The following is a 24554-nucleotide window of genomic DNA, read 5'->3' on the forward strand; positions in this document are numbered from 1 at the left end:
CACCAAAGCAAAACAAGACTGACCACCCCCCCACCACCAAAAAGAAAACAAGACCAAGGCCCTTGCAAAACAAGATCAAGTAACACCCCCCCTTCACCCTGCCCCCCTCTTTTAAAAATAAAAACCTTGACCAACCAAAAAGAAAACAAGATCAAGACCCTTACCAGCCTACACCAAAAGAACATCCTTACTAGCCTACAGAAACACCAGAGCAAGATCCTTACAAACTCACACCAAAAGTCCAAGTCCTTTAAGAACCTACACCTAAGCAAAGCAAGACTGAACCCCCCCCCCCCCCACACACACACACACAGAAAAATTTTATCCAAAAAGAAAACAAGGCCAGGAGTCTTACCAACCTACACCAAAAGAACATCCTTACTAGCCTACAGAAACACCAGAGCAAAATCCAAACAGACACCAGAACAAGACCGAGTCCTTTAAGAACCTACACCTAAGCAAAACAAGACAGACTAAGCTCCCTTTCTTCAAAAATAAAAACCCTTACCAACCACAAAGAAAACAAGACCAAGACCCTTACCAACCTACACCAGAAGAACATCCTTAAAAGACTACAAAAACACCAGAGCAAAATTCTTACCAACTGACACCAGAACAAGACCAAGTCCTTTAAGATAAAAATAATCTTCTTAACTCTCAACACCAAGACTATTGATCAAGACCAGGACCATTACCAACTGACATTAGAGAAGAGTTATCAAGAGAAGACTAGCACCCATATCAAACAATATCTAAGACATATCTAAGACCAAGACTCTTACCTTATAACTGACTTCAAGACACCTCTAAGACAAAACCAAGACTAAAGACTGAGACTAAACACAGTGTACAGCTGTTCTGGTGGAGTCTAGCAGTCAGAGGACCACTCACTAAACTCAGCTAGCAAGGCAGGTGACTTCAGTTGGTCAAGTGTTACCTTTATAGATTTGTGTTGTTGGTGAACCATGAATCATACTGTATGCTAATAAGGATGCCTGAAAGTTAGCTAATCATGTAACAGATAAGACAAAAGAAAAAGTTAACTAGGTAGGTTTCCTTATCTTTTCAGCTAGCTGTCTAGTTTCCGTAGAAATCCGTCATTGTTCCAGAAATTTCTCTTGCTGCTTGTTTTTTTTTTTTTTTGCATATTTACAGTATTCAGCACTTTCTCCTTGACTTATGATGGGTATAAAGACATGACTGCCGAGCTAAATGCTAACACACTAGCCTTCCTAAGTGTCAGAGAAGCGAGCGCAGCGACGTGAGGCTAGTTCTGAACGTTTCATTAGCATTTCTGAGCTTCCTCTCAAATTCGATCGCTCTCCTCTGCCAGCATTACACCAACATGTCCTCCCTCTCTTTATTCATCCCTCACTCCAACTTCACCACCCCTTTCTTTCTTTCTATCTTCCCTTCTCTTCGCACCTGACGGATCTCAGCGCCTGAGTCACAGTGCCTTGTCTTTCCTCTCTGTTTTTCGGCGCTCGATTCCCGCCTGTCTTTTTCCTTACAGCTTTACACTTCTGTTCTTTAAGCACAAAAAATGGCAATATGTGCAGTTTTACAGAATAGTGCAAAAGTTTACACACCCCGAGGATGAGATAATGGACACAAAGACACGTCTTTATTACAGCAGGTCTCTTTTAACTTCCAGTCATTTGGTACACACTGAGATACATATATATCTATGAAGTTTAAAAAAAAGTTGCTTTACACCTTCAGGTAATTTTTTGATATCTTAGAATCTGGAATCTATCTTTTTTTGTTTTTTACTTTTTGTTTGTAATTCTTTCTTTCTTTCTTTCTTTCTTTCTTTCTTTCTTTCTTTCTTGTCAGATACACTATGTCCTATATTATCTATCTATCTATCTATCTATCTATCTATCTATCTATCTATCTATCTATCTATCTATCTGTCTGTCTGTCTGTCTGTCTATCTAGCTACAGTATCATCAGATTTTACAGAATTACTGTAGGTTCAGGAAAAAAATAAATAAATAAATAAAAATAAAAATCAGCAACTCCAAGGACAATAAATCAAATTTACTACTTTAATTTTTTTTCAGATAAACTAAAAAATAAAAAAATAAAAAAATTTGCATATACACTTACAGTGCTACAATGGAGCTTACGTTTATTTTTTCACCAAAATGTGAATTTATTTTTATTAGTTTCAGATTTCCACATTGTCAAAAAAATGAAAATAAAAAATCCAGAGATCTATAAAACTGAAAAAAAGTGTAAAGGTCAACAGGTCAACAGGTTGACCGCTCACACACACGGCTGTGCTTTAAGACACCTGTTTAAATCTCACTCTAATCAAACTGGGTCTAATCTAATCTGATCTACACCCTGTAATAAATACTGGGAATTATAAAATAAAAAAGAAAAAGAAAACAAGTTTTTAAAACAAGCAGAAAAAAAAGAAGAGGAAAGGAAAAAAAAACTCTACGGCTCTTAAAATACGACTTAATAGAGGAAGAAAAGTCCAGCTGGTCCTTCCTTCTCCTTCTGCACACAAATGTTCTGGAAATTTCCATTAAGAGGCCTAATCTCTCTCTCTCTCTCTCTCTCTCTCTCTCTCTCTCTCTCTCCCTCCCTTTCGCTATCTTCCACTCCCCCCATCTCTCTCTCTCTCCCTGTCTTCCACTCTCTCTCTCTCCTTCTCTCCCTCTCTCTCTCTTTCACTGTCTTGCATTCTCTCTCTTGCCCCCCACTCTCTCTCACTCTCTCTCTCTTTCTCTCTCTGTCTCTCTCTCTTTCTCTCTCTCTCTCTCTCTCTCTCTCTCTCTCTCCCACTTTCGCTGTCTTCCACTCCCCCCTCTCCCTATCTCTCTCTCTCCCTGTCTTCTACTCTTTCTCTCTCCTTCTCTCCCTCTCTCTCTTTCACTGTCTTGCATTCTCTCTCTTGCCCCCCCACTCTCACTCTCTCTCTCTTTCTCTCTCTGTCTCTGTCTCTCTCTCTCTCTCTCTCTCTCTCTTCATGTCATTCTCACATGTAGAACCTGCTCTTGATTGTGTAACACTGCATAGTAAAGCACACACACATGTATGTATATATGTTTTTATTTAATCTCTCTCTTCTCTTTGCGTCACTTCATCGTGTTACTTGATCGTTCTCTCGTATCTTTAGTACACAGGTGCAGAAAAACGATCTACAAAAAGCTGATGATGAAGTCAGTAAGGAGCTCAGAAATCATCACCCACACAGAGCGGGAGAGTGAGAGCGATAAAAACAAAAGAGAGAGAAAAACGTGTTTGTTCGCACGTCCTCGAGACAGACGATAAGAAAATATATTTTGAAAAATCAGATTAAAATAAACATATAGAGAATATGTGTGTGAGGATTTTGTGCCACGGTGTGTGATAGATTTAAAGCCGGGTCGCGAATTTGGAGAAATAAAAACAAAACAAATACGATTGAATTAAGTATTTAAAATCAATTTTATGAGTAAAAGTGAAGGGATGAGTAACTTCCTCACATTATTCATGCAATTTATGCATTTGTGGCATAATTCGGGTGAAAAATTGCTTCAAGTTTAGTCATATTTGCTCTTTATTTTTGAGTCAGATCTAAAATATAGCTCTGTGTGTGTGTGTGTGTGTGTGTGTGTGTTCAGTGCTCACTTCATTTGCATTGCAGGAAGTGTGACATCCGTGATGAGCGAGTGGGACGTTCCCCTAGACACACTGACCAGTTTATGTACCCGATCTACCTCAGATCACACGTTACACTGAAGCCATCACACACACACACACACACACACAGTATGAGTTACACACTGATGTGATTGAGAATTCAGAATGTTGTGTGTGTGTGAACTTTGTTGGAAAAAAATTTAAAAGAATAGAAACGTGTAAAAGGAGAGAGAGAGAGAGAGAGAGAGAGAATAAAAAATAAATAAGGAAATAAGAAATGAAAATAAATAGAGAGAAAATATATAAAAGCAAATCACCAGTGTACAGCAGACTAGTCGAGTGGACACGTGTGTGTGTGTGTGTGTGTGTGTGTGCGTGCGTGTGTGTGTGTGTGTGTGTGTGTGTAAAAATAATTCTGATGGAACTGAGCCAATGTTTGAAAAATCTGAACAAATTAGCAATAAAATATCAATAAATCTGATCAAACTCTTTAGACTGTCATTAACCTGATGGCTTAAACTTGTCGCCTTACTTCCTGTTTCAAATTTCACAACATCAGGAACAAAAAAGGAAGTTGTGGTCTGGACGAGACGGACAAGACTTCTGTATATATCGGGAAGAGCCCTCACACACACACACACACACACACACACATCTACAAGAATTCAAAATAAAAACCAGAGAATTATTTTTATTCTTTATATTATATTATTTTTAAGTGAGCAGCATTCACTGAAGGGCAGCTGAGAGAAAGAAAGAAAGAAAGAAAGAAAGAAAGAAAGAAAGAAAGAAAGAAAGAAAGAAAGAAAGAAAGAAAGAAAGAATACATCAAATAGGCAGACAGACAAAAAGACAGACAGATAGATGATGATGATGATGATTATGGACGATGATGATGCTGACGATGATGATGATGATGATGATGCTGCTGACGACGATGATGACGATGATGATGATGATGATGATGGACGATGATGATGCTGCTGACGATGATGATGATGCTGCTGACGACGATGATGATGATGATGATGATGATGATGATGGACGATGATGATGCTGCTGACGATGATGATGATGCTGCTGACGACGATGATGATGATGATGATGATGATGATGATGATGGACGATGATGATGCTGCTGACAATGATGATGATGATTATGGACGATGATGATGCTGATGATGATGATGATGATCCTGCTGACGATGATGATGACGATGCTGACAATGATGATGATTGGCTAACCCTAGTTCCTCTCAGGAACTGTGCGGAACGAAGCGTGAAAGCGGACCTCTCCGCCGCTCGAGGTGTCAGGAAGCGTCTCTTTCCTTGCCCACAGATGACCCGGCAGGACCGGCGTTATCCGATACCCCCGAGTCGCCGGCTGGAGCGTTCGGACATGCGGGTCCTCCGCAGAAACGACTTGGCCCAGGTGTAACCGTTTCAGCTAATTGCCTCATTAATGATTGAGCACCCGAGCCTGCTCCAGCACTTCAGCTGCGGAGGAGCAAATTGTTTCTAATCGCTTTGACGCTGTCAATTATTGATGAGACAGCAAGCTCAGATGCTAGCACCTGGGTCTGGAGCTTCTCCACCGCTTCTCTCTGCCCTCGCGCTCTCACTTACACAGGGCATCATTCAACATTCAGACAGAGATACGTGAGAAATATCAGCACACGTGAACCTCATTTCAGGAGAGAGATGGTTATAATTACTGAGCACACACACGCACGCACACACACACACAGTGTGAGTTACACACTGATGTAAAAGGAACAAATATTAGGGAAACTAGGCAACTTAAAAAACAGAGAGAGAGAGAGAGACAGACAGACAGAGAGAGAGAGATGGAGAGACACTGAGAGACAGAGAGAGAGAGAGAGAGAGAGAGAGAGAGACTTTCAAAAGACATTTTACAAAAGAAGAAAAAATAAACAAGAAATAAAAAGTAAATAGGGAAAAATATATAAAAGCAAATGACTTAAAAATATAAAAATGAAAAATAAATGCATGGCTTTCAAAAGAGATTTTATAAAAGGAGATTAAAAAATAAAATAAAAAGGAATATTTAAATTTCACATGGAAAGCCTGAAATGACCAAAAGAAATGCCCTCATCAGTGTCCTGCTCACTTTCTCCTACTCCTGAGACACTAAATACTCGATCCATTCCACTCGACTCACAAAGTAAAAATTCTAGTTTTCAAAAGAAAAAAAATAAGAATAAAATAAAAAATAAAAATAATGAATATATTTGAATCTGATTTAAAATATAAAAAATGTAATTTTTTATATTACAACTTGACAAAATTTAACCAGAATTAATTATATATAAAAACAAAACAGAATCAAAGTATAAAAAAAAGAAAAAGAAAAAAAGGATCAATGTGCTGTGCAAGTTTTTATTCTCAACTGTTATTTAAAAAAAATAAAAATTCTTGATCATTGCAATTAAATCGTGACATTTCCTGTTTGAGGAAATCACACAGCTTACACTTTTGCACAAAAATGATGACAAAAGTGATCATCTTTTTCCATTAGCAGCAGTTTTAGAACTCCACACATGATACTCTATCATTATTATTATTTTTATTATTATTATTAGCTTCATTTTTACCAAAAACTAGCCAACAAAAAAATTCCTCACTGCTACGATGCTTGATTAAAAAAATCTGATCAGTAGTATACTATATCCAATCTATATATAGTTTTACATTTTCATGCCATATTTTAATATTTTTAATTTTTTTGGTTAATTTATGTGCAATAATTGTATCATTTAAATTATTACATTCTGACATTTTCCTGCCTCCTGCTCCACTGCTGCTAGAGATTTTTAATTTATTTATTTATCTGTAATATTTTTTATTTTACTCAGATTGATGATTAATAAAGTATTATTGTGAAGCAGTATAGGTTTAGGTTAATATTATCTCTTGATCACTCTCACTCTACATCATCCTAGTCATCAGAAAAAAGAGTCTTTAAAGGGGTTCAAATTTAGTAAGTAAACTATACATAATATTGTTTTTTTCTTCAAGCTGAAACTGAAACAAAAACAACAAACAAACAAATAAACAAACAAACAAAATATCCAAATTCCACTTTCAGGATTTTTTCACCTCAAGGTGACCTCTGTCCTTGGTGATGATGATGATGATGATGAAGATGATGATGATGGTGGTGATGATGATGATGATGATGAAGATGGTGATGATGATGAAGATGATGATGGTGGTGATGATGATGGTGATGATGATCATCATCATCATCACCATCATCATCATCTTTATAAATAAATAAAATGATTAGAGATAGAAGTTTTATTGTTTATTATGATCTTGTACATCGTGACAGAAAAAGCAGCCTGTCAGGTTTGAGTCAGCGATGTCTTCAGATGGTTTTCGTCTCCTTACACGACATGAAATAACCAGGTTTCTACACCGCTTCTGTGAAATATTTTTAGGACCTCTGAAAGCTGTTAAAAATAGAATTTTAAGTAAATGTTTTTTCATTATTCTTGGAAAAATACCCCTGATTTTTTCTTTATATTCAGTTCAAATCACGGCTAGATTTTTATCAGCTGTGACTAAACAGCTAATCAGAGACTAATCGTTATCTTCAGGTACACGTAAAATTACAAGGAGTTAATGCTGGATGTCTTCAGTTCATTTTCATTTTGTTGTGACGTGACCGTCAGCATGCAGACCTTCACGTCTTCTCCTGTGGGATGCTGTGTTTTAAATGGACTCAGTTCAGCCACAGCTGAAAGGGTTGTAAACCACCAAGGGCAGTGAGGTGCTGGGTCTGTCTCGCCACCACACACACACACAAACACACACACACAGCACCTGTGGTATCTCAGGCCACATGCAAAAAAAACACAAAGGGGGGTTTTATAAACGCTCATAAAATGACAGATAAAGTCATTTCTCTCTCTCTCAGGCAGTAAAGTTCACAGTGATCTGTTTCACGAACTCAACCACACAACCAGCCGTGGAAGTTCATTATGCTCACATTCATGAGCACTTACAAGAAAACTGAGATACCAGCGTCTCGCTTAACGAGGTTAACATTTTCAAGATTACAATTTGAGGAAATTTTAATTCTTATAAAAATTTATACTTCTATTTAATACTCATAGATCAAATTTAAACATTTTTCAATAATGGTTTTTAATATTTTTGTTTAACTTTAATATCCATTGATATTATTTTTGATACTGATTTAATATTTCTTTTTGTATTTTATTATTATTATTATTATTATTATTATTATTATATTTTTCTTGGTGAAAGCTAGCAAAAAAAAAGTACTTTTTTCCTTGATGTTTATCTTCTGTCTGAAAAATCTATTTAAAAAAATAAAATAAGTAAATAAATAAATAAAAATAATAAAAATAAAAAAAATTGAAAATTTTAATCAGATTTAAGAAATAAAAATGTCGTTAACATTTTAACATGACTAAAATTGAACTGTATTTGAAAAATTGAAAATACTGTATATATATATACAGTATCTCACAAAAGTGTGTACACCCCTCACATATTATATTTTAAATATTAAAATTAAAAATAATTAAAATATTTTATTATATCTTTTCAAGTGACAACACTGAAGAAATGCCCCTCTGCTCCAATGTAAAGTAGTGAGTGTCCAGCCTGTATAACAGTGTCAATTTGCTGTCCCCTCAAAATAACTCAACACACAGCCATTAATGTATAAACCATTGGCAACAAAAGTGACTACACCCCTAAGTGGAAATGTCCAAATTGGGCCCAATTAGCCATTTACCCTCCCCGGTGTCATGTGGGACAATGGGGAGCAGGTGTGTTAAATTTAGTGTTATCGCTCTCTCACACTCTCTCATACTGCTCACTGGAAGTTCACCATGGCACCAACATATATATTTTATATATTTTCCATTGTCAAAGCTACCATCACCAGCTTTCCTAAAATATTTTTAGCCTGACTTTTGGTCATTAATATGATAGCACTGATGCTTCACTAAATTTACCCTGGATAGTGTAATTCGTAAAAACTCACAGTAAATTGTTGACGGTTCTGCGGTTTGAAGTCCATCAGTTACAGCAGGGGTGTCCAATCTTATCCGCAAAGGGCCGGTGTGGGTGCAGGTTTTCATTCCAACTGAACAGAAGCCACATCTGAGTCTACTGAAAGCCAAGATCAGTTGATTAGCCAGGTGTAGCTCCTGCTTGGTTGGAATGAAAACCTGCACCCACACCGGCCCTTTCTGGATAAGATTGGACACCCCTGAGTTACAGGTTCGAATACATGAGTTTCCTTATATGGTCATTTAGACGAATGCAGGATATGAATGGATTTTTTTTTTTTTTTTTTACACTCTAACCTGAGTTTCATAAACACCCCCATCCTTGCTCCTGGGGTTATTTTCTTGTTCTGATGAAATTATAAAGCAAAAGATTATTAGGTTTAATGCTCTTTAAACGTTATTTCTATAACATTATGTCGCCTGTTTCCTGGTTGCATCCACGCTACGAATGTAGTGCCTTTTTTAACAATAACTTCTGTTGCTCTTGAAAAAACAAACTTTACCTGTATTCATTCATTCATTCAGTCATTCAGTCATTCAGTTAGTTATTTATTTATTTATTTATTTATTTATTTATTTATTTTTAGCATCACAGAGGAAGCTGATGTATTATTGACAAACAGCAGCCACGACTTCCTGTACTACAGAGCTGTGTGTGTGTGTGCTGTTTGATTGCTTCACGAGATTTTTATTTAACTAAGCAGCAAGTTTGTTTCCATGCCAAGTGTTTTTGTCTAAGGGACCACCCCTGAGAAGGTGACTAGCAAGATGCATGAATCATCCCGCAGTGTCTGATCTGTCCGATCTGTCGGGTAGGAGAAAGACTTCAACAAGCTGGTCTTTTCACTACTGCATTCGTAAATGCTGGTCAACCGCAAGCTCTGTTGCTAGGAACTTCAATTGTCATTCTCTAACAGAACACCTTCACCTCCACCTCCACTTTCCCAAGGAAAATCTTCAATTCAAGAATCCTCATCGCTTAAAAATCTCTGTTTTATTTAAATCCAAAAAAACCCAAAACAGACTCAAATATTAATCCGATCAAGCGGTTTAAACCTTAGCGCTAACGGTATGATCATGAAACTTGAACCAGTCATCGTTACTTAGCTCTTAATAAGCTACAAGCAGAAATAAAACTGGATTCGTTTCATGAGCCGGGGCAGGTGGAAAAGATTAAACTAGATGAACAATCCAGCTAAGATCTGGTTATGGAGTTTCCACATGTGGTGAAACATTAGCATTCGCTTGTATTGAATGCTTTGTAATCAGTGCTTTCCCTGAAACTCCAGCACTCTTACTTCTTTAGAAAGTTTAAAGTCTATATTCTGGTTATGTACAGTGAGGGAAAAAATGATTTGATCCCCTGCTGATTTTGTACGTTTGCCCACTGACAAAGAAATGATCAGTCTGTAATTTTAATGGTAGGTGTATTTGAACAGTGAGAGACAGAATAAGAACAAAAAAATCCAGAAAAACACATTTCAGAAAAGTTCTACATTGATTTGCATTTTAATGAGTGAAATAAGAATTTCATCCCCTATCAATCAGAAAGATTTCTGGCTCCCACGTGTCTTTTATACAGGTAAGGAGCTGAGATTACAGTAGGAGCATTCTCGGGGAGTGCTCTTAATCTCAGCTCCTTAACTGTATGAAAGACACCCTGTCCACAGAAGGAACTAATCAATCAGATTCCAAACTCTCCATCATGGCCAAGACCAAAGAGCTGCCCATGTCAGGGACAAGATTGTAGACCTACACAAGGCTGGAATGAGCTACAAGACCATCGCCAAGCAGCTTGGTGAGAAGGTGACAACAGTTGGTGCGATTATTCCCAAATGGAAGAAACACAAAAGGACTGTCAGTCTTCCTCGGTCTGGGGCTCCATGCAAGATCTCACCTCATGGAGTTTCAATGATCATGAGAACGGCGAGGAATCAGCCCAGAATTACACTGGAGGATTTTGTCAATGATCTCAAGGCAGCTGGGACCACAGTCACCAAGAAAACAATTGGTAACACACTACACCATGAAAGACTGAAATCCAGTAGCGCCCGCAAGGTCCCCCCGCTAAAGAAAACACATGTACTGGACCATCTGAAGTTTGCCAGTGAAGATCTGAATGATTCAGAGGAGAACTGGGTGAAAGTGTTGTGGTCAAATGAGACCAAAATCCAGCTTTTTGGCATCAACTCACTGTGTTTGGAGGAGGAATGCTGCCTATGACCCCAAGTACACCATCCCCAGGTGACAGGACAACTGCACCGCGTGAAAGGGACGATGGACGGGGCCATGTACCGTTAAATCTTGGATGAGAACCTCCTTCCCTCAGCCAGGGCATTGAAAATGGGTCGTGGATGGATATTCCAGCCTGACAATGACCCAAAACACACAGCCAAGGCAACAAAGGAGTGGTTCAAAAAGAAGCACATTAAGGTCCTGTAGTGGTCTAGCCAGTCTCCAGACCTTAATCCCATAGAAGATCTGTGTATGGAGCTGAAGGGTCAGCCACAAAACCTTAATGACTTGGAGAGGATCTGTAAAGAGGAGTGGGCCCAAATTTCTTGAGATGTGAGATGTGTGCAAACCTGGTGGCCAACTACAAGAAATGTCTGATGTCTGTGATTGCCAACAAAGGTTTGCCACCAAGTACTAAGTCATGTTTTGCAAAGGGGTCAAATACTTATTTCACTCAATAAAATACAAATCAATGTATAACTTTTTTGAAATGTGTTTTTCTGGATTTTTTTGTTGTTATTCTGTCTCTCACTGTTCAGATAAACCTACCATTAAAATTACAGACTGATCATTTCTTTGTCAGTGGGCAAACGTACAAAATCAGCAGGGGATCAAATCATTTTTTCCCTCACTGTAGATAGATAGATAGATAGATAGATAGATAGATAGATAGATAGATAGATAGATAGATAGATAGATAGATAGATAGATAGATAGATAGATAGATAGATAGATAGATTAGTGAATGCAGCTGGGATTGTTACATTATAGTGCCAAAAGTTTTGGGACACCCCTCCAAATCACTGAATTCAGATGTTGTTTTTCAGGGGTTGGGCTCGGCCTCTTAGTTCCAGTGAAAGGAACTCTTAATGCTTCAGCTTCATACCAAAACATTTTGATCAATTTGTTTTGTGGGAACAGTTTGGGGATGACCCCTTCCTGTACCAACATGACTGCACACCAGTGACCAAAGCAAGGTCCATAAAGACATGGATGAGTGAGTTTGGTGTGGAGGAACTTGACTGGCCTGCACAGAGTCCTGACCTCAACCCCATAGAACACCTTTGGGATGAATTAGAGCAGAGACTGAGAGCCAGACCTTCTCATCCAACATCAGTGCCTGACCTCACAAATGTGCTTCTAGAGGAATGTTCAAAAATTCCCATAAACACACTGTGGAAAGCCTTCCCAGAAGAGTTGAAGCTTTTATAGCTGCAAAGGGTTGGACAACTCCATATTACATTCATGTGCAGGTAAAAGCAGACATCCCAAAACTATTGGCAATACAGTATAGAAGCGTGGCTAATCTTGCCAGAGAATGAAGCTAGAATATTACAGATCGTTCTGAGTCTAAATCAGTGTAGGATGAAAGTCAGAAATCTCCAAGCAGAAGAAGCAGAAAAGAGTTTGTTTGTTTGTTTGCTTGGTTGGTTTTTGGAGATGATTGAGGTTCCCTGAGACAGTGGATGTTCTCCGTTGTGGTGTGTTGGTGATGTGTGTGGTGTTACTCCAGATCATGATGTAGGTGAAAACCTTGACACACCAACCAGATGGTCATCTCTTCAAGGCATGGGAAAGTGAGAAACCACCCTCAGATAGGGATGAGTCAGTCTTCATCATCACCAGGTCTTATTAAAACCCTGCTTAGAAAGTCCCCTACACAGACACACACACACAATCACGGCCCTCACAAAAGTTTCCTAGTGAGCGCCGGATTGAGTCACACTTCTTTACACTCTTTGCTTTTGTCTTTCCTGAAAACTCAACCTCTTCTTCTTCTCATCTTATGTTGCAGATTCAAACCTGGCAACCCGAGCGGCGAGCGATGAGATGTGTGGCCCAGGGCTTCCCGAAAAAGCACAACAGCGCCCGTGTAGATGCTCCTCCTTCACTTCCTGCACCTCCAGGCTCAACTCTTTGATGCCTTGTTCTACCTCCAGGCCTTTCCTCCTTTATTACACCTCCAGCAACTTTTTTTTTCTATAGATGGAGAACCTGCAAGAGAGAAAGAGAGAGACGCTGGAGGTCATGTTTTCTCTTCGGGTGGGAAAAAAACAGCATGTTATTGTAATTAGCGTGACTGTCTTCCAGTAGAGGCAACCCTTTACCGCGTCGCTTGGATGGCTTCATGACTAGCGCCGGGTTTTTATATTCTTAAAGACATAATGTCTTCCGCGATCTGTGGAAAAGAAAAGAGAGCGCACGGACCATGACTAGCCGAGGTCGTGTAAATCCATCGGATTAAATCTAAGATATATTTTTCAAAGTTGTGCCAGAAATGACAGATCTCACGGATAAGAAGGAAAGAGTACAGAGAAACGATTTGAACGTTCATTTTTCTCCAAAAAGACTAAGCTATTCTGAATATACGAGTTCTTCCTCCTCCTTCGCCTTCGTCCCTTCTCTATTTCTGTGAGCAGAGGATGGGACGTGATCGTACGTGACCATTCATGCTGGACATGATCGTCTCCCCGGCTTTGGGAACTTTTTCCGCCCTGTCGAACACGTGCAAGTTTTCCGTGTAGCAGATATATATCGCTGTCCGATCTGCGATCCCACGCCTGAGCGCAAATTAGGCAGGCAATGCAGATCAGGTAGCAACGATGCTGCCTGATTTGTGTTGAAGTTTTAGATTCAATCCGAACACAGAATCTGACACAAAACTGTCACATGCAAAAATAAACATTGAATAAATAAATAAGCTTCCAGTCCAAAAGGCATAAAATATCACAAATTGGGCTTTTAGTTCTGACCAATAAGCATCATTTTGCGAACAACCAAGATAATCGAAACAAAATACAAAAAATCTATTTACTCAGTGTTTTATTAGTTTCTCAGACGTTCAATCCAAAATATGACACCTAATTTTATTCTGAATTTTAAATCAGTCAAATATTCCAATTAATTAATAACAATTAGTTGCGTTCATTGACGCTAATCAGGTACCACATCTGTACCTGATTAGTCAGCAGATCAGGCAGCGTCGTAAAACATGCACGAGAGTTAAAGTGGAGCTTCACACATGATAAAGATCTTCAAGTGGACGGTCTGAAGAATTGCTCATGGACGTGGCGGCACGAATCCGGGTTAAACCCTGTAGACAAACCCACGGTGAGGAGCTTCATCATAATCACCAGCTGGTTGAAGCTCATCTTCAGCTTCAGCTCGGGCCGAGAGCTACACACACACCGCACAAAGGGAAAGGGACAACACAGGGCTGGCTTTTGTACATAATGTAAATGTAGTGTGTATAGAAACGTGCATGCTGCCGTGTAGATCCAAGGACACTGACGAGTTCAATTAGAGCAAAGAAGGACCCGGATTTATAGTCCTATAAAATCTTCAAATCCATCACTGAGTTTGACATTTTACACACTCGGGGTAGTGTGTTTGCTTTGATATTTCTTTTTCTTTTCTTTCTTTTGCCTCCATCACTTTATTGAAGAACATGTAAGGAATCATCAGAGGTGGAATGTAGAGTCTGAACTATCAGATTAGCTGATTCATTCAAATTAATAGTTATAATTATGTTTCTCTGAAAAAAAAAAACTTCTGTATTTTCAGTGATCATTTATTTATTTATTTATTTATTTATTTATTTATTTATTTATTTATTCATTTATTCATTTATTTATTTATTCCCAGCTAACTATCCTGTGTGAGCTAACTACTTTATCTGTGTTGTGCTTAAACAGAAAACTAATCAACGAATCAACAAAGAAGCCAAGTTCTGTCTCCAGCCCAAAAGTTGATTATTTTGCCCTAACCCGCATGACCCAAAGTATTTTATTCCTCTTATACTGCAACATTTTGCAAATTTTATTAAAAGAGCAACAAATCAATTTGTAGTTCTCACATGTGTTATAGCAGCTTTAAACATTCCTTCCCTCATCTTTCTTGAAATTAAAAAAAACAAAACAATGGCAGTTTGTTGCGTTACAGAAAAATCGTAATATACTGAAGATGTCTGAAATGGTACAGATTTACGTATGTCTGACTGTTGCAATGGAGACTCCTTACATTAGACTCCTTTCATTTAAGACTCACACTGGAGACTCCTTAAACTGGAAACCCCTCACACTGGAGACTCCTTAAACTGGAAACCCCTCACACTGGAGACTCCTTAAACTGGAAACCCCTCACACTGGAGACTCCTTAAACTGGAAACCCCTCACACTGGAGACTCCTTAAACTGAAGACTCCTTACATTTAAGACTCCTCAGACTGGAGAATCCTTACATTTAAGACTCCTCACACTGGAGACTCCTTACATTTAAGACTCCTCACACTGGAGACTCCTCACACTGGAGACTCCTAAAACTGGAGACTCCTAAAACTGGAGACTCCTTACATTTAAGACTCCTCAAACTGGAGACTCCTTACATTTAAGACTCCTCACACTGGAGACTCCTAAAACTGGAGACTCCTTACATTTAAGACTCCTCACACTGGAGACTCCTAAAACTGGAGACTCCTTACATTTAAGACTCCTTACATTTAAGACTCCTTACATTTAAGACTCCTCAAACTGGAGACTCCTTACATTTAAGACTCCTCACACTGAAGACTCCTAAAACTGGAGATTCCTTACATTTAAGACTCCTCACACTGGAGACTCCTCACACTGGAGACTCCTAAAACTGGAGACTCCTTACATTTAAGACTCCTCAAACTGGAGACTCCTTACATTTAAGACTCCTCACACTGGAGACTCCTAAAACTGGAGACTCCTTACATTTAAGACTCCTTACATTTAAGACTCCTCAAACTGGAGACTCCTTACATTTAAGACTCCTCACACTGAAGACTCCTAAAACTGGAGATTCCTTACATTTAAGACTCCTCACACTGGAGACTCCTCAAACTGGAGACTCCTTACATTTTAAGACTCCTCACACTGGAGACTCCTTACTCAAGAGGTAAGTAAATGTCTCCATACAGAAAACTTCAGCGTATCACTCAGCCACGTCCCTGTTAAACACATTACTGCACTACAGTCAGAGCTGCTGCTGTAGAAAATGCATCAGCTTCTGATCAATTCAGAGTCCAGAATTCAGCAGTGCTCTACTAAACTATTTACTCAAAACATCTAATTAGCACCACAGCAGTTTCATCCCACACTTTTACTAAAGTAGTCATTTTCTGGACTTTCCTTCACCCATGGGGATCATTAATTTGTCATTGATTTTTCTTTTCTAACAGCATTTAAGGATTAAAATCTGGCCAGGCCAATTAAACACTACAGCGCCAAGTAGACGAGGAGGCACGTTGCCAGGAAGTGTCTATTGATCAAACCTTCTCAGATCAGTCCAACCCATAATGATGAATCAGTATCTATCTATCTATCTATCTATCTATCTATCTATCTATCTATCTATCTATCTATCTATCTATCTATCTATCTATCTATCTATCTATCTATCTATCTATCTATCTATCTATCTATCTATCTATCTATCTATGCCAATTACCATACCATACCAATTGCCAATTTCGGTCACTTGTCAGAATTTGAATCATTGAACTGACTCATTTTGGACGTTTATTTGTCCCTGCTATTTAATCTACTTAAATAAAATGTGTCATATTTAATTCTAATGAAGAATGACACATTAAGCTTTAATTTCTATCCGACGAAGCCTCAGGACTGCAAAAACCTGGAGTGTTTTTCTTCACATCGAGGTCTCGATCCTCTCTATCTAGCTCACACTGAAAGAATGTTGAATCTGAATCATTAAGTGAATCATACATGTTGTGTGCCTCAGGTTGCAGAAATTTTTTGTGATTTTTAGAGCTGTAGAGCTACAGAAATGTCTTTTAACAACAAAAAAGCTGGATCCGATTCACAAATTGCTTGAAATCAGTTATTTGCCTAATGATCGTACAATTTATTTAGCTCTGGTGATTTTTCTGATTCTTTCACACACAATTAACAGGAATTTGGCTTCCTTTTTCAGTCGTGAATTAAATAATTTAGGAGGATGTTTTCAGCCCTGATTATTTTACTGTTTTGCTCTTTTGAATAAAAAAAATGCTAAATTATTTTTAGCTTAAGAAGAAAAAAAAAAACATTTTTAGATCTGTTCTTTTCACTCAGGATGTGCGAAAAAACACATTATTTTTGTAAATAAGGATGTGGTTTTATTACATGCTTTATTCGTTCGATCGCAGTTTGAGACAAGAATTAGACGAATTTGACTATAAAAGTTTTTTTGTTTTTTTTACATATTTACATCCTGAGATCAAGCCACACCCATTAGACGGATGTACAGGGTGTGTAAAATAAGTGAATTAGATTAGAAATGTAATGAAATAATAAATAACCTGTGACCTGTTTTAATCAGTGACCCTGTATCCTTCGCTCAGATCCACACAAACACACACAACTGTTTGATCTCCAAAAAATTGAGAAATAATTCAGCTGTCTGTCATTTTTTACTATCAGGTCTATTAAAGAGACCTTTGTAGCCAGAAGTGGTATGTTTACCTGAGGGTTTTGAGAAATTGCTGTCAGATATTAATATTCTCAACATTTTCTCAAGGTTGGATTGACTAAAAGAAAAAAGATTCAGCTTTCTTGTTGTTCAGTAAAACTTTTCAAGCAAAGTTTTACACTTTTTTGTACTTTTTCCCCCCAAGAGTGCTGAAGTGTAGAAGCTATATTTGAGATCTCGAGAACTAATTCCTGGTGGTCAAGTTTGGTCCAGTTTGATTAAATGAAAGAGATTCAGAACCTCATTGTTGTTCAGTTAGTTGACCAAATTTCTGACCAACGTTTTAGATTTTTTCCAGACTTAAGACCAGGAATCAGGAATATTCTAAAGAACTAATGACTGGTCCTCTTTAAAATGGCGGTCTCATGCAATCCTGTCTAACCGCTATAGAATTGCTAGGTTTATAAATATTGTTATTCTGGAGAACTTAAAGTCTTTTGAGAAACCCTCCGGAGAAATTCCATGTAGACGCCTCCACCACTTTAAGAAGTAAAACTATTAAAGCACCTTGAAACATGTACAGTACCTTTAATTAAACATTCATCTTTTGTTTAGGTGCTAAACTCTTTGTTGATGCTATATATTCATTACTCCTCAGAGGAGTTAGCTTAGCAGGTGTGTGCATCAGTTCCAGTGGTGTTTAATTGGAGAAAATATTTAAGTAGGATGAATCCCACTACACCACTATCCTCAGGTTAAAACAAAAACATCGCTGTCTGAATAACCTTTACGTTAAGCAGCATAGGCGTTTTGAAAACATTCCCAGTTAGTATCACTATTTTAGCTAACCGCATGACTGGCAAACCATCAGCATGTTACATTCAGTAAAATTAAAGATACATGCTTCTTTTCTGTTTTATTCACTTTTTCCTCCCCCATTGTCGACTTCATGGAAAGAGCAGCCACTTTAGCTTGTTATTGTAGTGCTGTTACACAGCTGTGAAGTAGGCTAATACGTGACTAATGCACTACGGCTTGATTGGCTAGAGCAAACAGTGGCTTTGGAGACAGACAGGAGCAGACAGCATGGTCTGGGTTATGTATGTAATAACCTTTTTCCCCTTCATGACCGTACTTATTTACATATACTACACTGGGTTGATTTAAAGGACTAGCTAGATTTTTTCTTCAGTCCAGACTTAACTGAATAACAACGTCTGTAGCTTGAAGCCAGATGAGTTCCTAAAGATAAAAACATAACGGGGTTCATTCTGTTTATTCTTCTCCACTACATCCTAGCGATTCTCAGGAGGTTCTCTACATCTGACACACGTTCGAAATGGACATGACATGTTTATCCAAGTCATGGTTTTGGCAGAGTCTCTGATCTAAAGATTAGGAGATCCTATGAGGCAGATGTTTTGAGAAAGGGATTGGCAAGTCATGGGGATTAGTGAACATATCCTTCTGTTTTTCCAGCTTTCTCATTTTTGCACAGATCTTTTCAATCCTTCCTGGAACTGGACGTACCGTAGACAGCTCACTCGCATTACGATTCGTGTCAGAATGGGAGAAAAACTCGCAGACGTGGAGTAGAAATAACCCCGGGGAATGTAGATCTCATCCAAATTGACATGGATTGATTGGGTTACATTCTGTCGGAAAAGAGAGTTTTTAAGAGATTTTTTTTTACACATTCCAGGAAGTGCTATGTATTTTTATCATCTCCTAACAAATCTAAAAGGTACCCAGTAGGAACAGTAGGAGCTTCAGCAGAGTCTCAGGTACAGCTGACGGACAAGATTTGATCATGTGACCTAGTAATGATCACATACAACTTGGACACAAACACAACAGGCACTTATCACACAAGACTAAAGATCAATTTGCTAAGACAAGGTACAGCTGAAGTGAGGGCATGAAAAAAACCCCAAAAAACGGAAACTACACAGGAAACAAGCCAGAAGCAAACAGGAAATGTTCAGAAAGTCTGTGGTAGTTTCCTCAGACTGTCAGATTCTACTGTATCATGATTCAAACAAAGATTTTGTCAAGTTATCTAATGACTGTGGTGCTGAGGAAGCTTTCAGGTTGCTTGGAGTATTTTAAAACCAAGATATTTGCCTTCCAGGGTTCATATTCATACACCTTCATGTCCAGAGGTCAGACCTAATAACTCAGCTATGACCACGTCAAACTTCTCAAGACCTCTGATTTACGAGGCTAAGGATTTACTTCAAAATTCAAACTAATTGCTCTTTGTTATGAACTCTGGTAGTCGTCTGGTTGTTGATGGACATGCCATCATTCCACAGTTCCCCAGAGTCCCAACTCATCTCACAAGCTTCCAGTCTGTATTTCTAGCTGCCGAGACACTTCTGCCCAAGAATCAGCTCATATTGAAAGGGTTCATACTAGGTTTGAGCTTCTGAAGCAGTGATGAAAGAAGATTCGAGACAATCTATCTGTCTTTTGATGACTTTATTTGTGTTTGGTACACCAGTGGAAAGCATCGAGAAAGCGCTAGCACACTAACACTATAAGACGTATTCTTTCCTCTCATGCCAAAGTAAAATGCGTTAAATGCACCGATGCACATGTACGGGTAAAACCGAATCGGTGCGCTCAGGCGCAATAAGTACGTTTATCCATTGAGCCGCATGTTTGGTTTCCAGGGCTTATAATGGCAGTTCAGCTGTAGGAGATGAGTAACTCTTGCCACAACAAAAGCCACCTGTGACAAACCCAACAATGTTCCTGAATTCCAGCCTGACCGTGTGGTTTCCAAAGTGCACTGACTCACTGGAATCCAGAATCGGTGCATCAGACCCCGAACAATAGATGCTCGGTCCATGGTGGACGTCGAGATGAGCAGCTCAGCAGGTGGCCCTCTAAATGTCTCCCAATGGGAGTGTGGCAGTAATCTGCTTTATATTAGAGCTTGGAAATGGGACTGTCCGGAAAATCCCTTAGAACAAAGAAGAAATCTCGTTTCTTTAGGATGGATCTCAGCAGCATGGTCATTAGAACCTGACTGGAAGACCAAATAGAGCTCTGCCTCTTCTCGTTTTCCTGATGCCTCGTCCCTTTGCTCAAGCCACTAAAAGCCATCGTTTCTACTGATGGAAGCTTAGCAATTTTTATTTCCTTAGCCCTGGCATGAAATGGGGCTCGAATAAAAAAATCGAGGCCAATCTGCAATTTTCATTAAAAAAAAAGCGATGAAATAAACGTTTGCTGCTCAAGCACAATTAAAAAATATCGCTGCTCTTGTAAAGCTAGCTCTCAGAGGAACCGCTCCTGCAGCCAGGGGTTAATTAGTGTTTTTCCTTTTATTTCAATATCGGTGTTAAATGTCCGCTTTATATCACGCAGGAGTCTGCAGACGGGATTTTGATGAGGCTGAGATGGGTTTCGTCTTGAGGGGGTGCTGGGGTGTCCCTGTGAGGGGTGCGGGGGTGGTCGGCGGTTGTATTGCCTTGATGATTAACCCCCTACCTCTTGGCCTGTGTGACCCCAGCCTGGGATAAGCTTCATGGGATAACACACATGCCTACTTTACACACTGCTATGGGGAAATATTCATGCGTGTTGGAGGGGGCAGGTCTCATGGGCTGTTACATGTATTTTTATTTCCTGTCAATGAAAAGCAAGATTTTGTTTATTGAGACAATTTTTGTTTCCCTCCATTTAACATCCTCCATTTTTTTTGTTATCCGCCACTATAACAGCTGAGCACAACAAATTAATCAGTGTCTTTATATTTATTTTCTTTCTTTTTTATCTTGTGCTTTATTTCTTTAACAGAAAAAAATGTAAATTTTTTAAAATTTCTACCTTATTTCTTGATGTCTTTCATTATGTTGGCTGACCACCACGTGAGGAAGAAAAAACCCTTATGAATATGTCTTCCATGATGGCCGAAGTTTTATTTCTTTCTTTGGCTGGGCTTCCATTTTTAGGACATTGATAAAAAAATGTCATTTTTATTTTATTGTAATAAATTTACACATTTTGTTTCATGTATTTTTTTTTATTCTTTAGATAAAAATATGTCTTCCATGATGACTGTTATTTTATTTATTTATTTATTTTTTAATATTTACTTTAAATTCGATCCTAAAAAAATATTTTAAAAAAGCAAAAAAATATTTAATATAAATAATTAATTCTCAGATATTTTAATTTAATTTCATTTTTTTTTTTGCCTTTTTATCTTTCTTTTACAAAATCTGTCTTCTGCTTGCTTTGAATTGTCCTCAACAACCTCTTCCACCTCAAAGAAAAAAAAAATCATTATTTCTTATTTATTTGTTTGTTTTTTGTTGTTGTTTTTGGTCCAGTACCTCAGTACCTGTAAATATGTTGTAAATGTGATGCAGCTATGCATGCTAATACACTAGCAGTTTGTTCAGGTAATTTTGTAATCGAAGGTTCTCATATGGCATGTATAGAAAAGAAACAATCAAGTACAAAAAAAATTCAAAAATAAAAAAAAATAAATAAAAAACAACATAAAAAATTAATTAAAAAAATGACCATAAGAACTTCTATTATTATTAATTTTATCTTCGGTATGCGTTTTATTTACACTTTGCCATTCACTTTGGGCAAATAACGGGCATGTGTTTATAAGGCCATGCTGCTGCTTGGTCAGAGCGGAGTCTCTGAGGTGACAGGAAGGCTATTTTACACTTTTTTTTAGATCTCAAACGTATATTTATGATTAATGATCCTTCGTGTCTTTGTCAGATCCGACACCAATCTGACGTTTGATCATTCATCTCTGGCCTGATGTCTTTCCATCGCAGTAGAAATAATGAGTCATTTGGATTGATTTGGCTTTTAATATAATCACAAAATAGAGGCACGTCGAGTGTTGCTGGAAAACATGTTCAAAACTTTAAAAGAAAAAAAATAAATAAAGGTATTTTATTGACTGAATCTTGGAATCAAAAATGCACATGGTTTTTTTTTTTCACAGGATCCACTAATAAAGCTTCAGATGACTTTTTTTTATTTTTAATTTAAAAAAATTTAAAAATTTCATTTATTTATTTTTATTTTAGGTGTAAGCTATGAAGCTATTATTTCAGAAAATCCTTTCAGAGCTTGAATATTTGAACTATGCAGAAATATTTGAAGCAGTACGAAGCAGTAAAACAAGACATTCAAATGATTCCAATGATTCAGAAGATTCCTCAAACTAATCTCTATCACAATACACACGTCATATACGACCTCTTGTTTATTGCGTATAGAGACTTTACGAAGTAAAGGACAGCTAGTGTGGCTTACAAATATCATTTGAAAACAAAGCTAACAAAGACAGTGGCTGCAGCTCAAACAGCCATATCGATTATTAATTTAATTTAATTTAATGTTTTGTTTTATTTTATTTGGGTTTTGAATTAGAAAGCTGGACAGGCCACACCCTCACTGACAGCCACATCCTATTATGAACATACAGTAATGTGTAATATTTTCTGCAAATTAAATATCTCGAGGTCGTGAATTATTATATCTTCAGCCTCGAATTGTGTAACTCGAGCCTTTTTTATTTTTTTTATTTAATATTTTTTATGAGAAATATTCATCAGCCATGAAATAGATCCCAAGAAATATAATGTCACAAACATAACGGCCTCGATATATCATTTATTATGAATATATAATTATTTATAAAATAGCCATCGGGTCACTTCAGCAGCTCGGGACATTAAGGACGGAGAAAAAGGATAAAAAAATTACCAGGTAAAAATGTAAAAAAAAAAATGCAGCTGGTGCTACGCTCAATGTCCACGGAAGACTGAAGATTTTTTCTTTAAAACATGTCTATTCTTCTTCTTCTCTCTAATCGTCCATCATCCAGGTTCAGAGCAGTTAGATAAAGCTTTAGAGAAAAGAAGATCAGAGTTATAGCTAGAAGAACCGTAGATCTGATCGATATTTCGATGCTCTTGACCTCCATGTAACACACCAGCTTTAGAACTGAGAAAATTAATCAGACGGATTAAAATAAAGAAAACCAGAAAGTACCGTAGACGTGTGATGAAGACCAGGAACTATTTATTTCTCAACATGTTTTGGTTGCAGGTAAAGTTTTATTTTTATTTATATATTTATATTTTTTTTTTAAATCAACTCAAATGCCAAGAGATCAATTCTCAATAGATGTGAGCGATTAGCATCGCTAAAAATAATCTCAGAATATTTCATCAGACTGATGGATGAAACAGAATCCGGACAGGGGTTTTAGTTCCCGGGTTATTTATTTATTTATTTATTTATTTTTATTTTTATTTATTTTAATTTTAAACCCTGTGAGAAACAGAGGTCTGCAGTTGTGACCTTGATGAATAGGATTGTGTAATTTTTCCAATGTGCTACAAATAAATTTAAATTTAATAAATAATCATTCTAACAAGAAAACCGGTCTCTCCCTTCCTATTGTCCTTTCTTTCTTTTTTTTATTTTTTACATATTTATTTAAAAAAAAAATACAAGTTGAGTGCAAAAAGGATGAATATGACAAAAAAAATAAAGTCTCTCTCACGTTCTTTCTTTCTTTCTTTCTTTCTTTCTTTCTTTCTTTCTTTCTTTCTTTCTTTCTTTTTTTTTGTAATATTTAGTTACATTTATTTGATTTTTTTATTGTTTAATGTGATTTAAAAGAAAATTCGAAAAATGATAATAATTATTTTTTTAATTATGATGTAAGGAGTAAACCCCACAGTGTCACACTATAACAGGAAAATAATCACCGACGTCATGGTGTGATGAATCAGAGTCACTGTTATCACCCTGAAGTGGAAAATAATTTTTATTCCTCTTTTATTACAGCAAATTTCCGGCAGGAACAGGTTTTGATTCATTAAAGAATTGAGACGTTGTGATTTTTTTTCCGTTTATAGTTACACACTGATTCTCTGTCTTTCTTTTCAGTTATAAAATGAATAGCAAAATTATTATGAATGTTTTTTGTTTCTTTTGTTATTTAAATTTTTTAAGTCCATGAGTGGATCCAGTGGGGGGGCAGATGAGGCATCAGGGGGTAGCGTGTTTTCTCAGTGAAGTCTGATGAATCGTATGAATCGACTCCGACTCACTGCTGATTCACTCGAGTTTTATCAACTTCTTGTCCATGTGTGAGGAAGTTAACGACGCGAGGCCA

At 37.5% G+C, this 24554-nt stretch overlaps 1 protein-coding gene across 1 annotated transcript in view; it reads left to right on the forward strand.

Annotated features, from left to right (window-relative positions):
• mafa (MAF bZIP transcription factor a) overlaps positions 1-14372 on the forward strand; it is a 130712-nt gene extending 116340 nt beyond the window's left edge. The window contains exon 3 of the mRNA XM_058388242.1: positions 12742-14372. The gene's annotated coding sequence lies outside the window, so the exon portion shown is untranslated. The remainder of the gene's footprint in view (positions 1-12741) is intronic.
• The last annotated feature ends 10182 nt before the right edge of the window (positions 14373-24554 follow it).

The sequence above is a fragment of the Hemibagrus wyckioides genome, linkage group LG04, assembly GCF_019097595.1.
Source record: "Hemibagrus wyckioides isolate EC202008001 linkage group LG04, SWU_Hwy_1.0, whole genome shotgun sequence".
Taxonomy (NCBI): domain Eukaryota; kingdom Metazoa; phylum Chordata; class Actinopteri; order Siluriformes; family Bagridae; genus Hemibagrus; species Hemibagrus wyckioides.